The following is a 15,383-nucleotide window of genomic DNA, read 5'->3' as shown; positions in this document are numbered from 1 at the left end:
ACTTTTAGTAGTAGAAGCACATTTGTCTTTCGATAAACATCTAAATACTGTCTTAAATTTTCTGCACTTCATTTTTTGTATACTGTTTGAACACGTAAATAATGGTCAGTCTTAAAATATTCATCATATAATTTGATACAAACAACATTTTTTGAAGAAGCATAGTTTCTTTAAGTTTTTTTAAATAATATTTCAAAATCGAATGAAAACTTACCCTTGCTTTTAAGCAATTTGATTTGGTGTATGGTGTATACATCTAATTAACTGAGAGCATTCTCTCAAACGTTATGCTCTTTAAATATGATGCCCACTTACCCAGTGGTAAAAGCCAAAATCTATAAGAGTAAACAAAGCATAAGTTGATTCTAGTTTCTTTAATATATTTTGTAAATTAAGTATATTTTCTTTTGTCTAAGGTACTACGTCCACTCTTTCAAAAAAGAAGTAACAAGTTCTTGTAAAAATAACTTGTACGACGAAATGCGCATCATAGTTACATAGATTGTCAAGAACTATGGAAAATCTTAGTATTTAAGGGAACATTTATTATGTGCAGGGCCTTGATATCTCAACTAAAAAAAATGATAAATGAGTTTGAACAGAGAACAATATTCATTAAAAAAGTGTAATAAACAATATTTATTTTCCTGTCAATGGCAACAATCGACAACTTTTTCATCATTTTTAGTATACTTTAAACATATATGACTTTTGTCAGCGTTAAAAAATAAAATTCCTCTTCTTTATTTAATAATCTAATTGACTCTGGATTGTTATACAGACTTCTTTAGTTTACGGTAAGACCCTGCATTTTTGTAACTAACCAGGTAGCTGGGTTTTCACAGCTTTCAGTTACTTATATATAGAAAATGTGTCGTGATGTAAGGTAAATGTCCCTACCACGGAAGGAATTTTGGTATCAATTTACCTTTATTACAGATAAAAAATTTTTTTTAACGTTCAATCATAAAATTGCGAACAATGATGGTGGGTTATCTGTTTTTGAACGTAGGTTGCTGTTTTATATAAAAATTTAAGCAGAATTAAAAAATTAATGTAATTAATTAGAAGGCGATCAAAATGTACATTAAGCGGAACGTCTGCAGTAGTTAGGCAGCACTGTTCCGCAGTCATTGTCCCTATCGCAGAACATGACTTGAAATCAATATACATAGAACTTTCAAATTATTTATGTGTAATTTAAAGGTAACCATAAATGAGAGGGGGTAAGACAAGGTAAAATATATGTGATTTACTTTTTATTGTATAAATTTCGTATTTATTTCTTTTTATTACTTAAAATTATTGTTTTAATATCAATAAAATTAGTTATTAAACCAACCTCTTTAAATGCGTGAAAGAATTTCTGAATAAGTTTTGTAATTTTTTTGTCTCATATAAATAGTCAATTCATCGTTCTCAAATAACAACTATAAATTAAAAGTAATCATGGATTTAATGTATTTATCGGTTTGTTGTTTATTCATTTCAACGAATACAAAATCTTCACGAACAGGGGAGAGTTGCAGAAGATCGCCAAAAAAAAGTACGTTAATTTTTCCAAACCAACCGTCTTCCTTATCAGATGTATCAAATATCTCAGTTAAACGCAAATGAATATACATGAAAGTTATATTCGAAACCATTGATATCTCATCGATTATGATGAAGTCAACGTTTTTCAAAGTTTGCCTTATTTGTTTTAAGGCTGCTCCAGAGAATTCTTTATACTCAGCTATACCAACATGTTCGACAGGAAGTTGTAATAATCTATGAATTGTGAGACCTTGGATATTATACGCAGCAATCACAGTAGGTGCTGTAACGGCAGTATCTTGACCTCGGTGTATTTTATTCCATGAAACTAAATTTTCAATGACAAAACTTTTACCGGTTCCTCCTGCACCACTTACAAACATTTTAAATATTTTCTGCGATTCTATAACTAAAGTAATTTTTTGGAAAACTCTTTGCTGATCTGTATTACATTTTGAAACAGATTTTTGTAAATCTTGTTCACTTACTATAGCTTTTTCTACAATAGCTTGAAAGTCATTCATAGCATTTTCTACTTTTATAGGAACACAACCATCAGGTAAATTAGCTAAATTTTATTAAGTATTTGTTTGAGTTTGGTCTAATTGATTTTGAATCAATTTATTCATATTTTCCATAGATTCCTGTATAACCATACGTTTATCATAATATTTCATTGCTTGTGCTTAAACATTCTGTTGTTTTCTGAAAGATTCAAAATAAGTTTCTTCTGAACCTTTTATTTCGTTTACGTTTTTCCAAGGTTTGAATGATAATAATAATGCATGGAAATACGATTCTGGCTGATTATTTGGATTAAAGTGATAGTGATTTATTAGATAAGGTTTCTTTCGTTTTTTACTATACAAACCATTTAACATTTCGTAATACTCGGCTTTGTAAACTGTTTTTTTCTTTGAAGTCTCATACCACTTAGCAAAGTCGTACAAGTACATAAGGTCCAATTATTTTGGCCTGTTAAGATAATGATTATCTATAAAAGAATCATAAAATATATTCGTTGAATCTTCTGGTAAATATTTGATCTCATTAAATGGTTTTAGTTTTCTACCCCTCACAATATTAACATTCAATCATTTAATAATCGTATCGGGATCTGTACTATGCAAAGGATGCCCTAACAAAACATCGGCTGCTTCTATTGCTCCACATTCTCTATGTTGCAAGGCACGTACAGCAAACGCCCAGAGACGATTAAACAAAGGTTTATTTGACTGAATATCAGAAAAATCAACATTACTTTTTTCACTTTTTGTTCCATATTTGCTTACATATTTTGTTAGTAAATAGAAGGATTCTTTAATATATTGAGCATCATTATTTCCTTCTCGAATAACTAAGAGAGTAGACATGTAATCATTAACACTCTGTTCACCTTTCATCGGAGGTAAATCATAAAATCGAGATTCGCTTTTTAATCTACTACGATTCGCAATGGCAACAGATAAATCCCTTCAAATTATTGTATCAGTCACAGGACGCAGAAATCCAAAACGACAAGCACTTGAAAACCCACTTTTCACTTTTTTTTTGCGCATGCAATAATAATTGTGCTTGTGTTGTTGATACATTAAAACGCGACGATGAAGTTCTGGGGAAATTAGTTTATCTGGAATATGACATGTTATGTGTTGTAAAATAAACTCTTGCACTTCTTCGTCCGAATTTGTACCATAAATCGGAGCATCTTTAATCCAAAACAAGCAATGGTAATGGGGTGATCCTCTACCTTGGTATTCTCGAACCCAGTTATAATGGATAACTTTTTCAATAGGATTTGACGATGATAGTATGTAAGCTAACGTAGCCTTGAATTTATTGTGAAAAAATCTAGCGGTTGAAACCGGATCATTAGCTATTAATGAACTAATAGAACGATTATCAGTCCAACCATTTACTTTTTTTATGTACAACCCAAGGTCAGACCACATCCACTGTCCAGGTCTTAAAGTAACAAAGAAAGTAGACGGTTCATTTTCACGAGCCATACAGTTCAATTCATTGCGAACTTCTTTCCAATATGATTTAGTACCAGGTTAACGAGAAAAAATCGTATCTAGATTACTATCTAGTTCATTATCATTTAACATTTGCAAAAAATCTTTGACCATAAACTTATATCTTGGGTTGATAATATTAGGCATTTGAAATATTCCAGCGTTAATTTGTCTCATTGTGTTATTATGCAAGGAAAATAAGAGATATTGAATGTTTAACTCGAATTGTGAGAGTTTAGATGCTAATCTACTCTTGATAAAGTCAAAATCTCTTAATTTAGGATCTCTCTGTGCATGTTGCCCACATTCTCCATAAGAAAACAAGTCAGGAAAGCATTTAAGATCTGAATCCTTACCTCTGTTGTCTAAAGCAGCAGCAGAAACTTGCAACATTTGGTACAAATCAGTATCTGTTTCGTTTCTTTTTTTATCATGTAGAGGATGAATCGTGTAATGTTCATAATATGGATCAGATTTCAATTTTTGAGTTAATAATGGTCGTATCTGTGGTTCATTTGTTATTACACTTCTTTCAGTTAAAACTTCATCAAATACTTTTTCGTAATTTTGTTTATACTCTAATTGTGTATGTAGTTTATCCAATAATATTTTGGGATTTGAGGGAAGATCAATGTTTGTATAAAGCGAATTATTTTGTTTTAGCCTATATAAAGCTTCCCATACTTTTTTAATATCAATATAATCTTTCCAAATTTTTTTAGCTTTAGTTGGATGGGTCCGAACCAAAATGTATAATTCGTGCTCTATATTTATAGGATCAGTATCAGGACATATCTTTCTCAAAGTCTCTTCTAGAGGCAAAGGTAAATGAAATGTTCTGCCAGTAACTTTGTCAATTTTTACATAATGAGGAATATTTTTATTCATAACTGTATCCATTTTTGTAATAGTTTGAAAAGCCTTAGCTCTTTGTATCAAAATTTTTTCAAGCAAATTAAGGCTTCTAATTTGTTCTGGAATTTCTTTTACCATAAGGTTATTTAAAACGCAATTAGAAGGCATGATATTCTTTTTCAAATTTGTTAAACAAGACCTGCAAATAAAACTTTCTGCTGTAGTTGTAGAAGCATATAATTCATTAATTCTTTGCAAAAGATTACATTCAATACCAAGTAGTTCAAAAGCAATATTGTTATCATTTTTATCGTCAAAAGAGAGAGTGTCTCTCGCTTAAAATAATCCATCACACGAAATACAAGAAATTTCAGGTGAATCTGTGACTATTTTTGTGTATGCTTTAATGCCATCGGAAAATTTATGTTTCAGTTCTGATTCATTTAAGCTTACTTCATTAATATCTTTATTGCTTTAAATTGGTAAACGTAATTTTTTAAGACTGTTTAATAATATCTCTTAATAACTCTACATCCACATCAATTAAAGGTTTTTCTATTTTTAACGTAAAACTTGAAGAATATTTGAGTTCATAAATAAGTCTTTTCACTGTTTGCAAATAAGGATAATAGAAAGACAACACTTGTAATTTTAAAAATTTTGAAGTGCACAATAACGGTTGATCGTAGCAAATACTGGGATGGCCTAGTTTATCAATGTCGTGAGATGTAACCAAACATTGATCTGTGAATAAAAGAAACTTGTATGAACTTCTGAAACTCAATTTAAGGGTTTCCAAAAGAAGCAGTTGAAGTTCGTTTAATATATCAACGTCAATGGTTTTACAAAAACCATTACACTCCCATGATTTATGTTTTATATTTTTTACTTCAATAAGTGGTAAAATATTAGTGGATTGCCCTTTATCATTTATAGTCACTTTAGAATCGATGTTATATTTGTTGAACAAACCAAGCCCAAAATCATACGCAGCATCTAAAAAATATGGTTCTGAAGAAGAGGTATGTTTAGGTATACCGCATTAAGCAGTTAACGCACAATCTATATTATCCATAGTAGAAATATCCCCCAATCGAGTTACGGATAGTTCGATTTTATTTTGAAGATTTTTTAATACTTTTCTTGCTTTATTCATGAAGTTATCTCGTACATAAATAGAAGTGGATACTATGTTTTCAGCTTTCATTCTACGTTTATCAGCAGGAAATGAGAGATCCAATTTCATGATGATTTTTTCTACAAACTCTTCAGTTTTTTTTTATCAATGTATTTGTAGTATTACTTACTACATTAATTTTATTGTATTTCTTTTTTATCTTGTTGGCTGTGGACAATTTAATTTTTTCAAGCACCTTATTTTGATTTTTTTGTTGTATTTCTTTTGAAATACTAGTATTTTATGGAAATTGATTTTGTAATAATTTTTTTTCTTATCTAATATTTCTTGTCTATCTAATGTGTAATAATTGTTTTTATAAAGTAATATGCTTTCCTTGTGTATTTTGTAATGATTTTTATGCTTTGAACTTTTGGTACTGTCACATTTAGAACTATGATTATTATTTGACTTTGCATAAGATGTAGTACTTTCAAAGTTATGACAGTCAGATTCATAATGAGAATCGATTTCATTGTTGTAATTGTGTGTAATACTTGTCCGTGAATTCAATTTGTTTTTATTAGGAGATAAATTTTCAACGTTTTCAAAAAATTCTTCTTTTTCAATTTCCTGAAATATTTGTACTGGTGTATATTGGTCCACTATGTTTTTCATACTTTTATTAGTTTTAGTTTGAGTATTACATACAATTTTTGATTTCTTAAATTTACGTTTTTCTTTTTGTTTTGCTAAAATCTTTTCCCTATTATTCTGATAATATTTTTTCTTTCTTTTAAGTCCATGACTAGGTAGATTTGTTTTTTCATTACTATGAAAAACTTGATTTATTGGTCGTTTTCTGTTTTGTAAGACATTATTATTTGCCGCATGTGTTGTAGCTCCGGTTTCAATTCAATAGTTGCGAGAAAATTGTGAAGAATAGGTGCAGATAATATTAAAACATGGAGACAGTTGTATTGTTCTATTCTCAAAGATATTTAACAAATAATTGCGCATTTCATTCTGTTTATATATCATTGTCTCAGGTTTGTAACCAAATGAAAGCGTTACAGCTAAAGCTATGGAATAAACTCCACAATCCACTGCATTTCCTTGTGATTGAACTTTTTTAAATATTACAGATGTTGTTTCTTCATTTAAACAATAAGGATGATAGGATGAAATTGATAGAACCGCAATGGAATCACTATGTAATTTTGTGCTATTGAGTGAATCATACACAAATAAATTATTCGTATCATAATATGAACATATAAAATGACCAATTGTAGAACCACGCTAAAACAAAATTTGTATTTGCTTATTAGATTTATCTATTTTTGATATTTTGTCAAGATTTTTTAGATATAGCATTTAACATGGTTTATATTTAGATAGTTGTTGCTATATTTTATGAAAATAATCTATATGTTTATCGTTAAGACAATCATTTTTGATAATAATATTTTTATCATAAAAATGTCTTGGTGGAATATTATTAGGGATAAATACAAAAGAACATGCAAATGTTCAATGTATTTATTGATATATATTTGCAATAAATGTAAACGCATCATATGAGTGTTGTATCGAACAGCATGTGGTTTTATTTTGCACAGTAAAGAAACAGCAAAAGCAATAGCAAAAATACCATAATCTGTACAATTCGTTTGCTGTTGAACATTCGGAAATATAACATTTTTATCGTTCTGAAAATAATAAGAATGTAAAATTTCTGAGGCTTTTTTTAAATCTTTGTGTAGTACTTTGCTATTCATCGAATCAAAAACATATATATTATTTGTGTCATAGTAAGAAGTTACCCAATGACTAACTGCGTTTGGGTCATTTCCTTCTGGTGACAAATAAATTATTTGAATATGTTTTTAATTTATTGGAATCTGAGATACGAGACCCGCACATAAAAGTATAATCAAATGAGGCTTATATTGTAAATGCACGGTTAATAATTGTAGAAAATTATTAATATCAAAATCCTCGAGACAATCCTTCATAACACAATTTTTGTCGCGTTCCGTGTAATTTTAAAAATCATTATGATCCATTTTAGAAATAACAAATAATGCAACGAATTCAAGCAATAATTAGTACGTTTGTAAAAAATAAATTTTCAAATAAAATAAAATTGTGTGTAAATATAATAATTCTAAAAGTATATGTTGCTAAATATAGTATGAATTGACTTATTGCTTATTTATTATTTTATTGACTTAGTTATAATTTTATAAACATAGTAAATAAGTTTTAAACTTAAAAACAAAGACGTTGTTCTAATAAAATGTTGAAGATAATTATGGCAGATGATTCCTAAAAATAGCTATTTATTGTTGATATGGCTTGTATTTATATTGTACTTATGGTTTGTTATGGCTGACAAAGGCAATGGCTAAGACTACTGATTGTGGCTGGTAAAGGCTGTCGGTATGCCTGATGAAGGCTGTCAAAGGTTGGGGTTATGGCTATTATGGCTTATTATGACTGAAAACCGCGTATAATGGTTAAAAAAGATCTTTATTTCGGCAAATAATGGCTAGTGAAAGCTAAGGCTATGTGTGGCAAATAGTATTTGGTTATAGCTGTTTATGAATATGAAAAGAACTGTGGTCTTATGAGGCTACATTGAAGGTTACAAATGTTAATATCAATTTGCTTCTAGTTGTAATGATGTTGATTAAATATACAAAGAGTGTAGGTGAAGAAGAAGAAATCACAAACAGATGTGTACTTAAAATAAATGTATTTCTAAAAATATAAATAGAAATCACAGTTATAACAAATATTATTATTATTGACAAAGAAACAATAACAATCTTAATATTTTATTCATAAAATATTACAAAGTGTAATCAATCATTTACACTAGTATAACATTTTTTTGTGTTTTTTTTCAATTTAGCTTATTATGGTGATGAACTTATTCTTGTAATTTTAAATTAGGCAATTGGTGATTACTTAATTTGCTGAATTGTATGGTTTTAGCTTGGCTTGGTTCAGTATATTGTGTTAACGCTTATGGTTATAATTTTGCTTGGTTGTGGTAAATTCTGTTGATTATTATAGTTTGGTTTGATTCTTATGGTTGTTATGGCTTGGCTTGATTCAGATAATTTTGGTTGTCTGTTTTTATGGCTTGACTTGGTTTTTGTTGTAGTCTGTAATTTCTTTTCTTGAATACGATACTGTACACTAATAGAAAAATTTATTGAATAAAAGAAGCAATTAATTTATTTATTTTAGATATTTAATTAACAAAATACTGTAACAGAAAAATTACTTGGTAATTTATTATTGTTGAGTACTTGAATCAAAGTACCTGAAAAAAAAATATACATTAGTCAGAGTAATGTAGAACCACAGAGCGTAAATTATTGAATTTATATCCTTCGTTTCCCTCACTTTCTTAAAATGAAACGCTAATGCATAATATTTTTAGTTTAATAGAAATTCTTAATTATTGCTCTATACACTTTTGGACCAGTATTCGCTGTGTGCAAGTCGGCGTAAAAGAAAGTGACCGAAGAGCCCATGGCGAGAGAAAAGTGCAAACTTGTAGGACTTTTGAGGACTACATGTACAGTGGACAAAACAAATATACAGTATTTTATCCTGTTAAAGTTGTCAAACGTAGATATTCAGAATAAGCGTATTCTTCACACTTTTGTAAAAAGAAGTCAAAATTTGGGCAATGGTTGCAATATTCAATAGCTAACCGATAGTAAATAAAATAAAGTGAATAACATGCTCACATGGCTCGAAGGAAGTGTCATTAACAGTAACTCGCGTCACTTTATGAACTGGCCTAGTTCGTTCTGCTTCGACACTACATAAAGAAGATTATATTATACTGGCTTTAGTGTTGTGTAGATTTTATCATTATGAATATTGGTGTGACTCTTGGCTTTAAAATTCTGTATTGCGGCCCACAACGATACTCATTGTTATTAACATTTTCATATTTCTTACGTTAATCATCCTTATGTGGTAGTGAACACGTATTATTTGACAAATACCGATCTTTGAGCTCTCAAAAGTCATACAAGTTTGTACTATCAGATGGCATCAACACACTTGCACACAGGGAATAAGTTACCATGTTATAATACTCATTCCTATTATTCATACATATTTTTTATTCTATAAACTAAAACTTTTGAAAGATTGAAAAATGGCAGAAAAAAGAAAGGGTACTTGAAGTTATGAGAATAATCTTCATCTATGATTATTCATAATATAAGTACTGACATGCTTCAACAATTTGAAATTTTTAATACGGTGTTTACTGTTTACTTAAAAAATTCTTGACAATAATAAATCAAGAAAATTATTAATATCTTTGTAATATTGTATTCTGAAAAACTTCTTCCTCGTATTACTTTTCTCTAAGATGTATAAAAGAAAAAATTTGAAATTTGGTTATTATTTTTAAGATTTAGATAACAATAATACTTTTGTCGACTGTAAAAGATACAAGAAGAATATATTTTTATCGGTCTTACAGTCAAATCAATAAATTAATATAAAAATTACTAGAAAATTTATTAGTAATTTTTATTAGTAATTTTATATTAATTTTTTAATTTGACTGTAAGACCGATAAAAATATATTCTTCTTTTATTTTTAAGAGTTTAACCGATGGAAAATTATTCTTAATAAAATCTGGCCTAATTTTTTTTAAAGCATGTGCAGGAAAAACATCAACAGAAAAACGTTGTTCTGAATGAAATTGTGATTAATGATTACTAAACCACTAATAATAATTTCTTAAAAGCTTTTTATTATCGAGAAATGATGCTGGCCATCTGACCATTATCAGCTGATGAGATGAATAAAAAATCATTGCAACAAGGTGCAGGAATTAATTGAAAGTTCCTTATAACAACTTGTAGAAAAAAATACTTTAGTAATTAATGAAAAGTCAGTGTATAAGAAAAAAAAAATACCTTACTAATTTAATTTGCTAACATACCAAAGATGAAATCAAGTGCAGAGATAGCGCTTACTTATGAAAGATATTACCACAGCTTAATCACAGAGTTTCTAGAGAAAGTGTTGTATGTTATCATATTTGCGTGAAAAAAATGAACTATATTAAAAGTTTGAAGATCAAATTCCTGCCAGCTGTCAAATCATATCAAATTAAAAATTAAAAACAGTCATCACTCCAGCTGTCAAAGGATAGATGGCTAGCGCCAAGATAAAACCTTTTTCCTGGGGATGAAAAGCTTTTTGATAGTCATTATGAAGAAGTTTAATTGCATCCTGAAATATTTTCAACTATTTATGTTCTTCCTCAAAAGCTGTACAAAAAAGTTAGGCCGTACTTAACAAAAAACATTTTTCCATTGGTCGAACTCACAAAATAAAAATTCAAACCTTTTGAAAAAGTTTTGTAGCGGAAAATAACAAGAGAAAAAATTAAATGAGAAGACAATTCAACCCCAAGTAAACGCATTTGCAGAACTGTTTATGTCGGAAAACAAGTGCAATGGGGGTGGTAAACTCCTTATCACAAAAAAGGAATTTTTTCAGTATTAAAGTCAAAATACAATCTAAGATCTTTAAAATCAATTTCTTTTTTAAGTCATTTTTCTCATCTCTTAAATATTTTGGGTTGACACTAGATAATTTTTTATGAACATCTGGATTATAAAAAATGTATGGATGTTTGTATTAAACTTTATTTGAAAGTTATAGGGAATACTGGATTGTCAAGGAGTGTAAGTATAAACATTATTTTGAACAAGTCTTACAAAAGTGAAGGATATAATAAAATTTAAATAATGATATCAATGAGGTCTCCTTATTTAACAAATTTGTGGTTCTTAAAAGAAACAAATATGTTGAATAAGGATATCTCATTAATATTATTAACTTAATTCTATACACTTACGATTTGTTATTATAACGAGACAGTATAGCTGAAAGAGGTAAAGAGTGCCAAGCAGTTGATTGTTGTGCAGCTACTGTAACTAGCTGCAGATTTCAACGGTGACAAGGCTTGTAGCTGGCGAAATTGGCGTTTGAGTAGATAAGCTGATGAGAACCCTCAAGAATGACACTTCCTGTTCAGCGTTTTTTTTTTACTACTAAGTGTCCGATCCTCTATTAAAAATTGCCATCAGAAAAACAGCGAAGCTCACTACGTAAACAGACTTAGTACAAAGTACTCTACATCTGAAAATGAGTAGTATATATACTTGTATATACAATTATATTGGTCGTCAGGTAGTAATAATATATTTTATACTAACAGCGTAGCCTTTTGGTTTTAATTATTCTTTACAGCTGTGTTTGTATATACAGAATATATGGTTGGCTGGACAAGGATATTCGTGGCTAGGGTATGCACTAGAATGTGAAACTGTTATAGAGAATATCTCTAATTATGGAAGCAATGCATACGTACACAAATAGTTGGATATAGCACGCAGTTGAGTAAGGTGTTAGGAATACGATTTGCAAAGAAAAAAAAAAAGGGAATAAAAAAAAAAGATTAAATATGAAAATAAGAAAGAAATTGAATAAAGGAAATACAAAAAAATGAAAAAAATGTAATAAAATGAAATATGAAAAAAATAAAACAAGAAATAAAAAAAAAAATTAATAAAACAAGAAATAAAGAAAAAAAAAAAAAAATGAAATAAAAAAAAAAAACAACAACAAACCAGGGGGGATAAATGGGTCATGGGACCCACGGTAAGAACGAAGTTCTTTGAACATGACGAGTATAAAAACACAATTTCTCAGGTAACAAGGGGGTCGCCAGACCCATTGAAAGAACGAAGCTCTATGAACGTTAATACTGCATTCATGTAGTTCACTAAACAAAAACTTAAAAAACGAATAAAAAAAAAAAATAAAAAAAATAGTTCAGTACTCACGATGGTTGAACTTCGTGAGAACGTCGTGCATAAATACAGTACTCACGAAGTTCAACCATCGTGAGTACTGAACTATTTTTTTTATTTTTTTTTTTTATTCGTTTTTTAAGTTTTTGTTTAGTGAACTACATGAATGCAGTATTAACGTTTATAGAGCTTCGTTCTTTCAATGGGTCTGGCGACCCCCTTGTTACCTGAGAAATTGTGTTTTTATACTCGTCATGTTCAAAGAACTTCGTTCTTACCGTGGGTCCCATGACCCATTTATCCCCCCTGGTTTGTTGTTGTTTTTTTTTTATTTCATTTTTTTTTTTTTTTCTTTATTTCTTGTTTTATTAATTTTTTTTTTATTTCTTGTTTTATTTTTTTCATATTTCATTTTATTACATTTTTTTTATTTTTTTGTATTTCCTTTATTCAATTTCTTTCTTATTTTCATATTTAATCTTTTTTTTTTCATTCCCTTTTTTTTCATATATCATTCTTTTCTTTTCATATTTAATTTCATTACTTTTTTTTCATTCTTTTGTATTTCCTTTATTTCTTTTTTTTATATTTTTCTATTTATATTCATTCTTTTGTATTTCCTTTATTTCATTTTTTTTTTCATATTTCATTTCTTTTTTCATATTTCATTTCATTATTTTTTAATATATTATTTTATTTGTTCAAATTTCATTTAATTTTATTATTATTTTTTTTCATATTTTATTTTTTCATATTTCGTTTCTTTTTTTTATATTTAATTTTATTACTTTTTTTTATTTATAACAGTAATTATTAGCATTACTGTAATGCCAAAAAAACCTCAGGTTTAATGAAAATACAAATATTTAATGCGTTATAACGCGCCTTATTATATTTAATTTACATAACCATATTTATGCTAATTAAATTTTTTTTTTTTTTTTTTTTTTTTTAGATGTATTATTTATATAACAAATACACAATTTATAAAACAAATTTATAATTGAATGTATTGTCAGTGAATAAATTTAAAAGTGGAATGTTATAGTTACGAACCACACGATAAGTACAAGAAACCGAATTTATATAGTCGGCAGCGCTCGTAGCAGAGTGGGGAAGGTACAGGACTCATATGCAGAAGGTGGAGGGTTTAAATCTCTTTACTGGAAAATGTTTTTTTTTTTTTTTTTTTTTTTTTTAGAATTGTAAAAGAAGAAAAAAATTCAAAGTGAAAGAAAAATTACTGTGGGGAAATAAAATTAAGATTTGTTAAAAAATTAATTGCTTGGGAGTGTGAGGGGGAATGGGGGGTAAAGGTGTGCTGAAGAGTAACACGGCACGGTTGACAGAAATACATATATAGTGAGGAGAGGGGAAGTGTGTAGAGAACACTTGGTGAGGGGGGACGGGGTGAGGGGAAAAACTTGAGAGGAAAAGATTTCTGATTCAAAAAAAAAAAAATCTGTCGGTTTTAAAATTCCAGCCCCCCGAGTAACGCGACATAAAGAACTTCGTTCTAAAAATTGTTTACTGCTGTCGCTAAGGCTTAACTACCTTAAGGGTGCGGTTATGTGGAACTGGCTTAAAGCCCTATCCACGCTAAAAACTTAAGTATATACTTAAATGTTAGACCCTATTTACAATGAAAACGTACAGACGCACAAGCGCACAACGCACAAGAGTATCATTGGTAGGTATTAGGCATAGCTATATACGCAACGCAGAACACGCACACCATATAGGCCAGGTGCAAGCTGACAACAGCGCCCCCCGACTTATAACACGTATCCTTAATTCCTTATGGATTTCACCGCGATGTTATCGGTGGCCACCGCTATAACTAAATTTTTCCCGTAAGAATTAACATGGAATTTTACCTCGAAAGCGCCATGCACCCTGCCTATTGTGCGTTGTGCGTGTGTGCGTTGTGCGTTTCGTATTAGGAGGTATCAGTGCTCTCGCCTGCAGCAGAAAACCAAAGACGTGACCGAAGACGTGGTGATAGGCGCTTGGGCTGTTAATTTATAATTAATTTGTTAATTAACTGGCCAGTAAGCGCCCTGGGTCATCTGAAGATAGGCGCTTGGGCTGTTAATTTATGCTTAATTAGTTAATGAACTGGCCAGTAAGCGCCCCGGGTCATCTGGTGAAAGGCGCTTGGGCTGTTAATTTATATTTAATTTGTTAATAAACTGGCCAGTAAGCGCCTTGGGTCATATGGGGAAATGCGCTGTAGTTGAATGTTATATTTTTATCATTAAATAAATTGGATATTAAGCTCCCTGGGTTGTTTGGTAGTTCTTTCTCATTATATTTATGTGTTGCAAGCCGTTTGGATCTTTATTTTAGAGATTTTGCAATCTGATGAGTATGATTTATGTATACAGTTATAAGTTGAGCGTGTATTTAAAATATTGTTAGGTTGTATTTATTTGTAGTATAGGGTTATTCGGTTTAAGAAGTTTTGGGTACTGAGTTATTAGGTTAAAAAGCTTGGGATTTAGTTAGTTGGTTTTAGCACATTTGAATTTGCCGCTTAGCGCGCATTAACTCTGGCCGCAGAGCGTCAGTTCAGGTGGCGGTACTGTGACGTCTTCAGTTTTCTGCCGCAGGAAAGAGCACTGGGAGGTATCACAAGCCAAACTAATCGCAGAGGGCACCACTCTTGAGCAACACTGTGCTATATATATATCAAGCATATATAGTAATACATAAAAATATACTGTCAAATAAATTCTGTCTGCTACCAGTGCAACCTATATAAGTAAATATAAGTATGTAACTTTAAAAGCCTTAGAAAGAACTTGTTAAAGCTTATATTATCCAGAATAACTATAATTATATATTATATGAAAAATTATTATTTCAATCATAAAATTCCAATTTAAATAAATTAAACACTTAAGATAGTCTCAAACAATTGTAATATCCTTACTGGGTAGGTATAAATGTGGCGTCTCACATCTCTCGCGCTTCAGGCTCTA

General features: G+C 29.6%; 1 pseudogene; it reads right to left on the bottom strand.

Moving 5' to 3' along the window:
* Window positions 1-6,441: 6,441 nt before the first annotated feature.
* LOC149373632 (uncharacterized) lies at window positions 6,442-7,544 on the bottom strand (annotated as a pseudogene).
* Window positions 7,545-15,383: the final 7,839 nt, after the last annotated feature.

Source organism: Copidosoma floridanum, unplaced genomic scaffold, assembly GCF_036245765.1.
Source record: "Copidosoma floridanum isolate Cflo_tuat_1 unplaced genomic scaffold, Cflo_Japanese_pri ptg000030l, whole genome shotgun sequence".
Taxonomy (NCBI): domain Eukaryota; kingdom Metazoa; phylum Arthropoda; class Insecta; order Hymenoptera; family Encyrtidae; genus Copidosoma; species Copidosoma floridanum.
The sequence above is the reverse complement of the archived record's forward strand: the minus strand, read 5'-3'. Positions and strand labels throughout refer to the sequence as shown.